A 15,673-nucleotide genomic window follows, 5' to 3' on the forward strand; every position below is an offset into this window, starting at 1 on the left:
TGTTGTCGTCAAATAAAACACACAGCAAATTTAATCTGACATACATTTAATAATATTCACAGTCATTATTGTGCTACATTGTAATTAGGCACAGGTGGTAAGTAGTTCTTGTAAATATTGTAATTCATATTGATGAAAGTCAAATCAACTTTTTATACTTTTTCTTTTTGCTTTCTTAGTTTTTTATCTAAAATGGATCTGTCAGCAGTTTTCATTGATATCATGTACCATCAATTAAAATCTATTTATCAAACATTGATTGAGTTTTTGTTATGTTCCAAGTATCATGTTGGGCTCTGGGGGATATAAATATGAACAGTCTTGGCCTTAAAATTGAGAAGTTTATGTTTATACTTTAATCTGAATCATATAGATGCTACAGAGTGACTCATGTGTTCCTGCATAATGGGCCTCTATCCTGTACTCTGTGCTCTCCTTGATTAAAGATGTCTTCCTCAGACAGCCTTTTGTTCTTCAATACACAACCCCACTCCCCCAGGCCTGCCTTCTTCCTGCCTGCTGTTGGGCACTGAGGGGTTCTCCGCCAGCGTTTCCTATCTTAAGTTTCCGGGATGGTAAAGGTTTGGATACCAAGAAACTCTGGTTCATGACCCCGGGGCTGTCTTGCTTAGGGGAATAATAGACACATGGTAGAGTGGATGGCATAGAGGGTAGAGAAACACAAGGGGAAGGGCCCTTTTCTCTTTAGAAACTGGCTGTCTTAAGGAAGGGAAGGTGACAGTTAGGAGGAAGAGCCTATGCTCAGGCTGGGAAAATAGGAGGAAAGATCTTGCTAGGGAAGGGGTCATGCTGGAGTAGGATAGTTTCCAGCCAGAGACACATTCCTCATCCAGCAATTCTAGGGGATGAGCGCCCAGTACCGGAAGCTGGAATAGTCGCTTACCTGTTCTCTTGAGTAGAACAGAAAAGATATTTGGGAGAGAGACCAAAGAACATTGCCCCTTTATTATGGCCCCAAGTGAAACAGTCAGGATAGGTTAGTGATGTTGCTGTAACAAATAACCCTCAGATGTCAGTGGTGTAACACTGCAAAGATTTATTTCTCCCTTATTCTGCACATCTGTCATGGGCTGGCTGGGCACTTTTCTCTATGTCATCCTCACTCAGCATCTAAGCTGACAGAGCCTCTACTATCTGGGGGCATCAATGATTTCTAAACAAAGGGGAAGGGAGGGGAAAGGCAACTCATACACTCGCACATGCTCTTAGAAGTTCTACCCCAAATCACATTAGTTACTTCATTTACATGTCATTAGCCAAAGCAATCACGCCCATGCCTTTCTTCCAGGTGGTGGAGAAACCAGAAAGAGGGAAGTAGAACCTCCTGCCGGCAACACCGCAGCACTGTGCAATGAGCTACTGGTGATGCTAAAGGAGCGACCATGTGGGTCAGGAGGGTGGGATTTTTCCAGGGTCACTGGAATGAGAATCCTCCACTCTCCCTGGAGTATCCTTTTTAATTACTAAATGGCACTGGAAATTCCTTTAAGAGCACATAAAATTGTGTGCCACTAAGAAAGGCTTAAAAAGTCTACTAAACCAATAAAACTCTTTCCTATCAAATTACAGATCTAGTCTTTGTGTTTTGGTAGCTGGGAGGGATCTTAAGGGCTAAGCAGTGTGGTGCTCTGATGCACATGGGCACCTATAACACACCAGCTGCTCTCACAGCAGGTGTCTGCGCAACCCACTTAACAACTCAAGGCAGTGTAGTCGCTAAGAACACAGACTCTGGAGCCAGACTGCCTGGATTTGAATCCTGGCCCTATCATTTAGCAACTCTGTGACCTTGGGCAACTCCTTAATTTCCCTGTGCCTCAGTTTCCTCTTCCATAAAATGAAGATAATAATAGCAGCTGCCTCGGAGGCCTGAGAGGAGGAGTTAATGTCTGTAAAGTGCTAGGAATGGTGACTGGCAAAAGGTAAGCTTGCTCTCGAAGCCTTCGTTAAATACACAAGATAAATTCTACGAAGTAGCCCTGTTTACCAAGAGGAAACTAGAACACATGGAAGTTCAATAACGTGCTTAGAGAAAGGAAAGAGCCAATATTAGCTCGACTTCTCTCCAAATCCATGTTCCTTCTTTTATACCATATTGGGTGCTGAATAACAATATTAGCATGAGAAAAGGACGTGGGAATGGAGGCATGAAAGGCAAAATTTCCAGCTTCTCAACATTGCCTTCACTTGTGTCCAGAAGTTGTTATGTTCTGAATGGCTCTTCAATATGAACTCGTCAGTCAGCAAAAATGATTGCCCTACATAAGGCAGACACCATTAAGCGCTATAGGAGAAGGACGTTGTCACCGACATTCTTTTTTTTTAATTGAGGTATAATTGACATATAACAATATTATATTAGTTTCGGGTGTACAAGGTAGTGATTCAGTATTTGTGTATATTGTGAAATGATCACCACAATGAGTCTAGTTAACATCTATCACTATACATAGTTACAATTCTTTTTTCCTTGTGATGAGAACGTTTAAGATCTACCCCCTTCACTGACATTCTTTGTGCCGATGGCCTGTCAGGTGTGCAGTGGCCTGGAACGTGTTAGCCGTTGGTCAAGTCTTGAGAATTTTATAATCTTATGGGAATAAGCATAATTGCTTCTAATATGAAATGTTTGGTTGTAGTACGTGACACATTTTCCCCTTGAAAGAAGAGTCCTTGTGCACATCAGCAGGACAGTAAAAGAGCAAGACAAATTCAGTGTGGTTCAAATGTTAGGTGAAAAAATGAATGAATGGGAGCAAAGGATGACCTTCCCGTGATAAGCTGCAAAGAACCAAGAGACAGACATTCTGAATTCTCCCCTTCTTGTTTTGAAGAACCCAGCTGTTTATAGGGAGGAACTACTGCCTAGTGGTTAAGTGCAATCTCTCAAGTCAGAGAGATCCAAATTTGATCCAAGCTTTATCAATTACTCGTTTTGTAATGGTCAGTATTCTCAGGTAACAATAGAGACCATGATATTACAACTGTCCCCAATAGTCATTCATTTCTCTCCACTGAGTAATGTGTGCTTTGGGTGAAATTGACCCCAACCCCAGCTTCAAGAGTGGGCCCTGACTAACCTTAGCCTATGATTTTACTCTTACCCCTTGCCCTAGTGATGGTGTCAGGGATGTACAGATAACTCAGGCTCAGTATGAAACTCTGTATAAAAAGCCTCTTTTGTTCATTGGTTCTGGGATGATGTCCATCCCCTTGAATGTGAATGAGGAAAGCATGTAGGCCTGATACTGCTGGTAACATTTTATGATTGTGAGGGGAATGAACTTGATAACAGATCTAACTCAGGGAGGAGGATAGAGATGAGGAAACTGCAGAGAAACGGATCCAGAGTGCTGATCAAGCCATGCCTAAAGCCTACATTACCACTGGACTTTTCAGTTATATGAGCAGTAAATCTTCCATATTTGTTAAACCAGTTTGAGCTGAGTTATTTCCCACATAAACCAATTGGTATGCTTACTTCTAGGGTGATTTGTGTGTAAGTAAATAACTTAGCAGGATGCCTGGTGAGTTCTAAGACAGCATCCATCATGGCAGTACCATTATTGTCCCATGACGGGGGAGAAATGGGAGTGCTACAGATAATGACATGTGACCAAGCCCCAGGGAGAGGGTGGTGGTGATTTCAGGTGCAGAGAACAGGAATTAATACTAGAAACAATCACTTACAACTCCATTTCACCCATCTCTCAGGCTAATTACTGATTAGTTTACTATTTGATTGTAACTACAGCTATTAATTATGTTAAGAAATAAAAAGCTTTATAAATATGCAGTCTTGTATATTCTATAATTTAGAGTCATGAATCAGAAGGTGGTACATGATTTACTTGTCAGTTCAGAGGGCTCCAGGACTCCAAGATGTACTAAGGAATAGGATGCAGCAGAGATCTTAAATATTTGTCAATGGTTGGATGAAGAAGAAAGCAGAGTGAAAAAAACAAAAAAACAAAAATGGAGACAAAATCAACTGAAAACTGAAGCAAAATCACGATGTTGTTCTTTCAAAGTGCCTTTCTGAGATTCTAGGTGAGGTTGGTAAGTACAGTCTTCAGCTATGTTGGACTGTGGGGGCCGAAATATGCCTTTCTGAAGCCTGTGGGGGACAGACTGCCCTGTGCCCATCTGGGAACTCCAGGCTTTGGAGCCGGAGGAGAGGATGCTATTGGCAGCTTTGGAGAAACAGGGAGAGAACGAAGGGGTGTGGAGAGATAATGAGCTCCGTTTCTGACATGTTTAGTTTTAGGAGGTGGTGGGACACCCAAGTAGAGATATTCTGCAGACAGAAAGAAATATGGGACCGAAGAAAGGGTGGGAGGTCAAGGCTGGGGCTGGAGATTTGGGAGTCATCTGCGTTCAGGTGGTAATTAAAGCCATCAGATGGGGAGCTTCCAAGAGGAGTGTGCTGTGAAGGCAAAAAACCCATGGCCCTGAATGGAGCCTTGCTCAAAGAAAGAAGGAAATGCAAGTGAAAGGCACTCGCGGGAGGTTCAGGAAAGAGATGATGAGAGGAAGGAAGAAATCTATAGAACACGGTCCTCACAGCCAAGGGCGAGGAGGAAACAGGTGAAGATCCATTCAAAAGGCTAGAGAATTGAGAAGCAATCCAGGGCCCTTAGGCAGTTAGATGTTTTCATCATTTTACAAACACCATTCCTAAGAAAGCAAAGGTCATTTACCCTTCAAAGAACCGGAGAATCATTGGTATGAGGTGAATGGTTTGGTGAAGGCTGAGTTCTCAGTGCTTTCTTTTCTATCTAGAAAAGAAGTAACATTTATCAATTTGAGGAGATTTATGAAACTAGTCAGCATTCTCAGTGGAAAAAATAAATGAGAAGTTTTCACTTATTATAATGCCATGAAGATTATCATAGTAAGTTGTTTTTCTTTTTCTTTTTAAAAAATTATATTACTGAGGTCACATTTGTTTCTAACATTGTGTAAATTTCAGCTGGACATCATTATATTTCAGCTTCTGTATAGACTGCCTAGTGTTCACTGCCAAAAGTCTAGTTTCCATCCGTCACCGTACACATGTGCCCCTTTACCCCTTTTGTCCTCCCCCACCCCCCTCCCCTCTGGTAACCACCAATCTATTCTCCTTATCTATGTGTTTGTTCGTTTGTTTATCTTCCACATATAAGTGAAATCATATGGTATTTTTCTTTCTCTATCCAATTTATTTTGCTTAGCATAATACCCTCAAGGTCTGTCCGTGTTGTTGCAAATGGCACAATTTCGTCTTTTTTATGGCTGAGTAGTATTCCATTGCATATATGCACCACATCTTCTTTATCCATTCCTCAGTTGATGGGTATGTAGGTTGTTTCCAAGTCTTGGGTATTGTGAGTAATGCTGTGATAAACAAAGGAGTGCATATATCTTTTCAAATTAGTGTTTTTGTGTTCTTTGAGTTAATACCCAGAAGTGGAATAGCTGGATCATATGGTGTTTCCTTTTTTTGAAGATAGTTCTTGGAAGTTATAGGAAAGAGGACATGACGAGGGAGTATGGCTCACTGGGATAAACAGTACCCTAGGAACCCAAGCATTGAGAAAAGATAAAACCAATTGAGGAATACTCTCTTATAAGTGTGAATGCTCACTGACACCATCCAAAGCAATGGTGCTGCTGAAACTAAAGCAAAGTGAACTACAGGACAGGCTATGGGCTTATGGGCTAGGAAACAGAACTTAAAAATTTGTTTTTAGATTTCTCCATGACAGAAGTCAGTGGGGAGTCAAATTTTTATATCCCAATGTATCTTAATAATGCCAGGTGTGATAATCCACTGATTCACTCAATTCATGGTCCCAAAGGAATTTCATAGTGAAAGAGAGCTGTGAATCATGTCCCTCTAACAGTTTTACAAATTTCTTTAGGCAAGATGTACGTTAATAATGGAGTGATGGTGGCAGGCCCGGTGGTGCAGCAGTTAGGTTCGTCCGCTCCGCTTTGGTGGCCTGGGGTTCGCAGGTTCGGATCCCGTACGCGGACAGACGCACCGCTTGTCAAGCCATGCTGTGGCGGCGTCCCATATAAAGTAGAGGAAGATGGGCACAGATGTTAGCCCAGGGCCAATCTTCCTCAGCATAAAAAGAGGAGGATTGGTATCAGATGTTAGCTCAGGGCTTATCTTCCTCACACACACACAAAATTAATAATAATAGAGTGATGGTAATACCATTTCCTCATGATCTCCAGAGCTGGTGTGTTGACTAAGGCGGTGCAAGGTGGCTAACGTGAGTGGATTACAACTCTTGCCCAGGCATTCAAGCAGAGTATGACATGCTGGATCAGAACACTGCTCTGTCAGGTTTAGTATGTAACTCCCAGCAGGCACCAATAGCTGTTCCTTGGGAGGGAGGCAACCATATTTCCATTATGGATCTAAATGGTTGGGAAAGGTTGAATATGGATGCTTAGAGGGAGGGTGGAGTTGGGACCAAGGATAAATGGCTTCCTCACACATTAAAAGGATAAACTTTTGCTCTGAGGCACAAAGTTTCTTTTGCTCTAATTTTTGCATTTATAATTTAATATAGCGTTGATTTTCCAGGCCCCTTTAAAATTCCATTAATTGAATTTGACTGAATTGTTACAAGCTTTAGACTGCCTCACAGAGGCAAAGGGAATGAGACGACAAAATGAGACTAGTGGGGGCAGAGAACGGTGGGGTGTGGACGGGAGGAAAGAATCTCTGCTCACTCTTGAAGGTCACAATAATCTTTGTTGTATTTCGGGAAGAATAGGGAAAGCAAGGATCTAATATTTACTGAGTGCTTTTCAAGATCCAGAAATAGTGTATGTGAATTCATGTAATTCTCACAATAACTCTTTATGGTATGTATTATTGTTCTACTTACCCATAAATGAATGGAGGCTCGGATTGGTTTAGTAACTTGTCTGAGGTAGTGGCAGAGTCAGGATCTGAGTCAAGTCCCCTTCCTTCCTCTCTCCCTCCCTCCCTTCCCTCCAATATGTTAATACTTTTTTTTTGTTTTTTCTGTTTTGGTCAGTTTATGAGTGACCGATTCACAGGAAAGAGCTTGAATTTCCCCGTGTGTCTTATCTGTAGCAGACACCCACTTGCACATGTGTGCTAACTCATTCAACTGTCTCTCGCTGAACTAGCAAAGGAGCATGATGTGCAGGTGGCAGTGGAGGACTCTTGGGGTGCCCAGGCATCTTTTGTAGTTCCAAGGGTTTTGCACACACCAGGCTGCTCCCATGTCAGTATTTACAGGGGAAATAGCATGCTCCTATACCTGACAATTGCCAGGCAGAGTATCAGGGCCCACGTCTCAGATTGGAATTTGTTGCTGGACTCTGGGCCTAGGGAGAAGATTTAGAGTGCCAGGCAGAAAATGGTCAGATTTCAGGATGAAGATGAGCTCAAAATCCAGTTTTACAGCTAGGCCAGAAACGGAATGGGGATTGGAGAGGGAGAGCTGTGCCTCAGCTTATTCCTGGCCTATTAAGTCCCAGTCCTAGTTGTAGTGTAGGGATGGGGGCTGGGCACCTAACACAGGGATCCAGGGAGGAGGCTGCTCTAGCTGATACCAGGAAGTGGAGGAGATATTAAAGCATACAAAGACATGGGGTCAGGGAAGGAATCTATGGTTTCTAGGGTTCAGGGAGTCTAGGACTGAGGTTTTCATTGGATTTCCTAGAATCGGGAAAGGCTTAATGTATAAAAGAAAAGCGGACAGCTATTGGAAACATCTTGTCCACCAGAAAAGTATTATCTGAGGGGTCCATAGAACGATGCTTGTGAATACTCTCTTACTTTGGCATCTGGTGAACCTGGGAATATTAAGCAGACCGAACCAGGCAACTTTGTTGTTCTCTACTAACCATATAGTGTAGGCACTCTTGGAAGGAGTACATCAAGAAGTTTAAAAAGTAGAAAACAATTGTGAAATAATAGAAAATACATATTGGTCTCTGCCTTGGGTTCCCGGCACAGGGCTCCTGAGACCCTTGTCATTTCCTAAGTGATAAGAGCACTAGGAGCATCTTTTGTTCTAATATTTGGTCTTTGACTCTGGTTCCTGACACAGAGCTCCCAAATTCCTTGGAATTTCCTAGGTGACAGCAGTGTCTTTGTTCTAATGAGGCGACTCAGAGTGGGCTCCTAGACAGCTCCTGGATGAGGGCTGGTCACCGGGAAGATCAACCCATGGTTAGAAGTGTTAAAAATAGTTAAAGAAGACAATTTAGGTGACAAAAACCTTAACACTTCATGAAATGGGCAATACCTGTTCTCAAGGGTCCAGAGAACTGCAAAATGGGGTTGGAAGGCAGGAAGCTTTTATAGGATAAAGAATAAGGAACAAAGAAGAGAAAAATAGAAAATGAATAAAGAAGAAGGAAGTAAGTACAGAGCCCAGAGTTGGCTTGGTGTTTGGGGATGAGCTGACTGGACATACTTCGTTTCTGGTCAAGTGGAGCATGCACAGGGACACGAAAGTTATTTAAGTTTCAGTTTGCTGAGGTGGCACAGGCAGGAGTGGCTCCATCTTGGGCCTAGAAATTTATTTCAGCAAAAGCTTGGAATTTTTAGCCCTAGCCTCCTATTCTCTTGAGACAGAGAAGGGCTGAAAATGGGGTTAATGATTAATCACGCCTACATGAAGAAGCCGCCATAAAAATCCCAATAGTCTGGAGTTCGTAGAGCTTCCAGGTAGGTAAACACATCCACATACCGGGAGGGTGGTGCACCTCAACTCCACAGGGACAGAAACTCCTGTGCTCAGGACCCTCCCAGACCTCATCCTATATATCTCTTCATCTGGCTATTCATTTGTATCCTTTAAAAAACTGGTAAACATAAGTAACTGTTTCCCCGAGTTCTGTGAGACACTCTAGCAAATTAATGGAATCTGAGGAGGGGGTCATAGGAACCTCAGATTTATAGCCCATCGGTCAGAAGCACAGGTGACAACCTGGACTTGCTGTTGGATCCGAAGTGAGATGGGGGCAGTCTTATGGGACTGAACCCTTAACCTGTGGGATCTGACACTATCTCCAGGAAGACAGTGTCAGAATTGAGTTAAATTGTAGGACACCCAGCTGGTGTTGCAGAATTGCTTGGAGTAGGGGGAAAAAAACCACATACCTGGTGTCAGAAATGAAGTGTTCTGTGTAAAAGTAAAGGAGACACGCAGGAGGAAAGAACTGGATTTTCCCCCAAAACACAATGAATAAGAACACTGCCAGCTGGAATATGAAGATGACCAGCTCTTCCTTCCCCAAGTTTCCCAGACTTGGGACGCTTTTCCTTTTATTCATATCTGCTGGAGATGTGAAGTGTCTTCTGGCTTGGGTTCCATTGCTTCTGCCACCTACTCTCAAACCTTCAGGATCCCAACGTGCCAATCCAGTGGGACTGCAATTCAGCATAGCACCTCATGCCTTTCTGGGACTCATAGGTTGTTTCAACAATATGGTCTCTGGCATATCCTCAGCTGGGTGCTGGCTTTCCTTCACTGAGCCCAGGGTCACACTGAAAACCCAGCCTTTATGGAGGGTGAAGAGGCAGCATCTTAATCTCTTTCCCTTACCAAATTCTTTTAATCTTTTTTCCTGGATCAGACACCTCTTTATTTTCTGGTTCTCTCCTTTTAATCTGTGGACCACATTTTCTATTCTGTTTTCTCTCTGATACTGGTCCCCAGTAGTAGAGATCTTGATAAATTATCAGCTTACTATAACATAGTTTTGGACATTTTTATTGAAATAAGACATAAATGCAGGAAAGTACATGTAATATTAGTTTTGAAGTATACTCTATTCATCATGAAATAGTGTAATTAGCCTATTTCTTGATAGATGCTGTTTTAGTTTATCTGTTTTTACCCCTCTTCCTTCCAGGACAAATCTGGTGAGCTACAGAATTTTAGAGTTGGTGTGTGTGTCTGTGGAGATTTTTTCACCCAGTTTCTCTTCAGGTGATAGGACACGGTTTCAATAGCTATGTTTTGACTGAAGAAATGTTTGATTTATTTCATGGATTGCTTGAGTGATTTAGCTGCATGTTTATTATTATCTGATGGTGTCACAGACCCGTGGAGGTGCTGGAAGCTGTTAGTGTTCTATAGGATGATTATTTTCCTCTGGGTCTGTCCTCCAAGTAAAGCCTCCTCCACTTATCCTGTTTTTGTCTTAACAGAGGAGTATTTAACCTTCAGCCTCTGAATGCTTTGAGTGTGTTTTGGGGGGGGGTGCATGCATGCATGTGTGTTGTGTTTGTGGAGGGTGTTGGTGGGGTGGGAGTATAAAATAACCCCATGGCCCTTTATGAACTTTTATTTGCCACTGGAAACAAATTACACCATAAGTAAAGGAAACATTAGTACCCACAGATGTTCCACTTGGCACAGCAAAGTTTCATGGAATTGAGAGTCTTAATTCAAACAGTTTCAATATAATGCTGTTATGAATTTTAGACAAGGAAATTAAAGCATTATGATTCTGGAATGGTTTCATTAAATATAGAAGAGCTCCTAATTTTTTTTGGTTAACTTATTAATCTATTCTTGCTTATTTTGGTACCCCCATCCACATCATACACTCATTTTGGTTTCACGTAAGTAGATCTGCAGATCTGCAGTGTAATACTTTTCTTCAAGGTCATCACAAACCCTGAAAGAAAAGCTAAAGTTTAAATGAAATTACTTTGTTTTCAGTAGACTCACCGTGGTATGCTGCCATGCAAATAGTGAGTACTCAATACATATATGTTGATTTGATTTGTAAGAAAAAGCCCAGATAATATTTTCCAATATAGTTGCAGAGTGGATACTTGGACTCAGCCTACAGTGTGTCCCCAGATAAGATTGAACTATGGGGTTAGGACAGCAGGAAGTGATTAATTTTCTTAGGTATTTAACATGGTCCTTTGAAGGGGCTCAGCTTTGGAATCTTTAAGATTGTATTTATTACAATGGTGCTTCCCTGCTATGTTTAGACATGAAAGTGAATGTCACTGTTGAACAGTAAATACAGGGGAATGACTTTGTGACAGAAGTATGTAAAGTATCTTGTAATTCAGTAGGAGAATCAAAGTCTGCTCAGGTCTTTGCATTCTCTGGGATTCAGAAAGGATTAAGGTAACAATGGCTAGAACTTCTGCAAAAGAGTAACTGAAGGATGGCATTCCTTGAACCTCAGAAACCTGGGTGAAAGGAATTGGGCAATTAAGGTCTTTAGGAAATCTAATGGGGTCATCTGTGAATGCCGTCTTCATGGAGCTTGGCAAACTGTCATCTCAGAGATCAAGGGAGGTCACTGGTTTAAGAGTAGGTGAATGAAAGTGGAGTGACTATTTCCTGCAAAGTATGTTTAAAGACTCGTAACTCCCGTCTGACGGTAGCTACAGGGTTTTTTTTTTTTCACAATATCAGGGAGCTAAATATACAATGCCTCTGTAAAGTGAGCTCTCTTGGTTTTCTGCCTTAGTTACACCATATCCAAAGAGCCTAGATTTTTTTTCCCATGCATCTACTTAACCACAATTATTCATAACTAATTAAAGTTAGCCAATCACCAAATATTTGTTAAATGCAAATGATCCTACCATGCTGAAGAAGAAAGTACAATGTAAAAAAGAAAATTTCTTACATTAGCTTAAATTCTCAAATACATTCCTGCTATTACCAGTTTATCAAAAATCTTATGGGAGGATTTCCTATTACTCTGGATAGGCATGGAGGAATTTAAAAAAGGGGAAAAGTAAAATTATAATGTTCAGCTCAAGAGTGTTGTACATTTTTTTTTTTTTAAAGATTTTATTTATTCATTTTTTTCCCCCCAAAGCCCCAGTAGATAGTTGTACGTCATAGGTTCACATCCTTCCAGCTGCTGTACGTGGGACTCAGCCCCGGGCTGGACGGAGAAGCAGTGCCTCGGGGCGCGCCCGGACCCGAACCCGGGCCGCCAGCACCAGAGCACGCGCACCCAACCGCTAAGCCACGGAGCCGGCCCGAGAGTGTTGTACATTTTAAGTGGGGCTATGACAGTGGGTCTAAATGAAGATGACAAGGGATCTGCAAAAAAGAATTCATCTGAAGAGCGGTGAAAGGAATTAGGTTGAAGGAAAGAATATCAAGCAGATACATGCGAGTTGTTTACAAATATCTGATGGACCGTCTGGTAGAAGAAAGAATTAAGTTCTTCCTCTCTGATGCAGAACAGGTGGGTAGAAGTTACAGGAAGTTAATTAATTTTATATAGGAAACAGTTTGATTTGACCTGGGAAGGGTCTTCACACTTTTACAAGTAAGCAAAGATACTTATAGCCATTGATGGCTTATGATCAAGTAGGAGTGTGTTGATAACAGTTTTTCAGAATGTGTTTTGCCTGTATCTGCACCTAAGCCAATTCCAAATCTCCAGCTAACTCCTGAGTCTTACCGCTTAGGTAATTGTCGAAAATCAAATTGACATATCTAGAAGTAAAGTCATTTATGCATACACCTCTCTTGCCTCTTCTCTACTTCCTACTCTCCCTCAAAAATATCCGTAATGTGTCTTCCTCCTGTTATTTTCCTGACTTTGTCAATGATATCAGCAATCTCCCAAGGTTTGGAGACAGGAGAGCTTGTCATGAGGAAGGTCACCTGGCAGTGATTGTTGTAACCTGGTTGTGGAGTGATGGATGCTCTCCTAGGATGGTGGAGGTGGGGAGGAAGAAGAAGCTTGGATTTGAGAGACATTCTCATGAAGCATTAACAAGACGTGAAATGGCAGCTGCAGAGAATGAATAAAGGAGAAGGAGGAGCCTAACACAACCCCAAAACCATAATCTGGCTGACTGGGAGATTGTCCGTACCATTGACAGTCAGGAAAGCCACAGGAAGGAGACACATCACGGGTATTTTTGAGGGAGACGAGGCAAGGAAGATGTATGTATGAATGAGTTTACTTCTAGGTATGTCAGTTTGATTTTTGGCAATTGCCCAAGTGGAAAGTCTCAGTAGTTAGTTGGAGATTTGGCATTGGCTCACATGCAGATGTGGAAAAGCATTCCTGGTGGAAGCTCCTGCAAGGCAGATGGGAACAGAAGGCTGCGGGTCAGCCCGTGTGAACCCATAGTAATGGGCACTCAGAGTCTTTTGGGAGTTTGGAGAAGTTTCTATATCTATATGGCAGAGGTGGTGGGGGGAGGGCTGCAGGGGTTCTTATTTTAAAATTATACTACAGATTCTGACAGATTCCTCTTTTGTTCCAGACTGAGATTAAAATAGCAACAATTCCCAAAGCCCCAATTTGCTAATCACAATATTCCAATATGCTATTTTATTTCTGCTAGGGTACATCTGAAGAATCATTACTGTTATTAATACTTCTATAGTAATTCTGGCTTTTCACTTTTAACAACTCATAAAGGGAAAACAACTTCGGGAAAATCTTATCCTGAAAGACATTTAGCAACAAGTAATTCTGCTGGATCATCTGCTCCATGCAAAGGATAAGCACCTGCTTCTGTATATTAGTCTCATGATTTCTCAAGAATAAAGGGGTGACAGTTAAACAAAGGGTAGCCTTTATCTTTGTTTTTCTATCCATGGAAATTCGAGTACATTATTTTTCAACTGACTGACAGATGGTGTAAATGGAAACACATTAAGTGTAGGGAGGCTACAATACACAGATGCTCGTTTAATCTCAATCCCTATAGCACCTGGCTATAGCTCTGTTGAAAGGACTTTGAAGACTGAAACAAATTTATCTGTAAAATACCAACTGCTTTTTTATTAGTATTACTTGGGGTATGTCCACACTGGTTCCTTCCGTCTTAATGGAAGTTACATTCTCAGGATTGGAGCAGAAGGGTTGACTAAGTGTTGAAAATTGAAAGCCATTGTTCATAGCATAGTTTTACCTTGGGGACTAAAAAGTTCTGTTTTTCATGTTTCTGAATAATCATCAGGTGATTAGCAAAGCTAAACACATTCCATTGAGTTGATTTACTCCTCTTCTGGGTAGATACGGCCATGCTGGTTGAGTAATGATGGATTTAGAACAACAGACACCTCTCTGCCAATTTAGTAAAAATGCTAATTTCAAAAAGCTGCTGTTCTAGCCACAGGAAGCATAAACATTGAATTCTGTGGTGGCATGATTTCTCAAAAGTCTACTTCAGTTACTCAAAATATTTATGAATGTGTACAGCAGCCTTCAACTTGTTTTGAAATATAATTCTTATAAGTTATCGTAAACAGGAGTCTTTGGTTCAAGCATCAGGCACTTGCAGATTATCATAAACCAAGCTGGAGCTGTTTACAAAGAAGAAGTTTATGTTTTCAGCACAGGTATTTTTGTTTTCATCACAAAACCCGTTCCCAGTTGTTCAGGAAGAAGAGAAGTAACAGTTATAATCCTCAGGGTCCCGGGTGGCTCAGCTGGGATAGGGGATGATGATCTTTTTCCTTGTTATTGTCAAAAATATCTGCGAATGGGCTTGTTAGCGGTCAAGTAAAAACCAGTTGGTTGGTAACGTTCATTTACACAACTGGAAATGTCATGGTTCCTGTCTATAACCACAGACAAGTACGCATCCAGCGGTGGCCCCAAGTGGTGTTTCTGATCTAAGCGGCAGCCCAGCTGCACTGTGCTCTAATATTAGCAAAGAGGACCTGCTTTCATAAACGGAGGATGATTTAAGGCTCTATTTTTGTTGTTCAGCAAATGCTGTTAGGAGTAGCAGAAGGTTACCCTTTTCCCATCACCTTAATGCCAGAGATATTCACAGACCTGACATTAGGCTGTCGGCTACTCATCATAAGACTTCTCTGTTGAAGTGAATTCAGCGGATGAACTATGAACACGCTTACAGTCAGATAATAGATGAAAGAGTCTCAAGATAAACGAGGTGCTTATAGAAAACCTGGCTCAAGTTGTTTAAAACAGGATGGCAAAGGCCGTTCATTCTCATCAGGCAGATTCAAAAGGCAGTGGGTCCTTGACTTCTTACTTACAGAGCACATTATCTTACCTTTTTGCAAGAGTGGGGCCTTCAATTTATGTTGAAAGGGAGAACGTACCTTTTTAAACTGACGCTAAACACCATGTTCTGAAGGAAGAAGGAAATGTTTTTCTTGAGTTACGATAAAGGACTTTGTAGCCACCCTTACAGGCTAACGTTTTGACCAGGTTATATCACACAAAATACTCTTGTTTTTCCACACTCTGTTCCTCTTTCTTTCCCTCCAGAAGGCTGAAATTTTGTGGAAGGCTGAAATCTGTGGAAGGTATCAACATGAACATTGATGATCTTTTCAGGAGCTGATCATATCTAGACTCAAACTGAACACTGTTCTTGGTGATCTCTTATCCTATCTTCACACTTTAGAATGTAGATTTCACAATGTGGTGAAAACATAGGTTGTCCACACATTTTTTCCACCAAAGTAGCCAGTATGCCTACACTTATAAGTAGGTTGCATTTTGGGTTGTAACTGTTAGTATGATTTATTAATAGCACTACAAATTTAAAAATATTTAAACAATTTTAAAGACATTGGCAACAGGATTAGAGTATCTCCCGTCTCACGAATGTAAAAGTGTCAGTTTGCCTAAAGTCTGCCAAAGGAAAGACTTCATAGCTTTTCTTTTTCATTTTGAG

At 41.4% G+C, this 15,673-nt stretch overlaps 1 long non-coding RNA gene across 2 annotated transcripts in view; it reads left to right on the top strand.

Annotated features, from left to right (window-relative positions):
- LOC131420763 (uncharacterized) overlaps nucleotides 1–15,673 on the top strand; it is a 157,834-nt gene that overhangs the window by 67,635 nt on the left and 74,526 nt on the right. The gene's annotated exons all lie outside the window — the stretch shown is intronic.

This window comes from Diceros bicornis, chromosome 24 (assembly GCF_020826845.1).
Source record: "Diceros bicornis minor isolate mBicDic1 chromosome 24, mDicBic1.mat.cur, whole genome shotgun sequence".
Classification (NCBI taxonomy): Eukaryota; Metazoa; Chordata; class Mammalia; order Perissodactyla; family Rhinocerotidae; genus Diceros; species Diceros bicornis.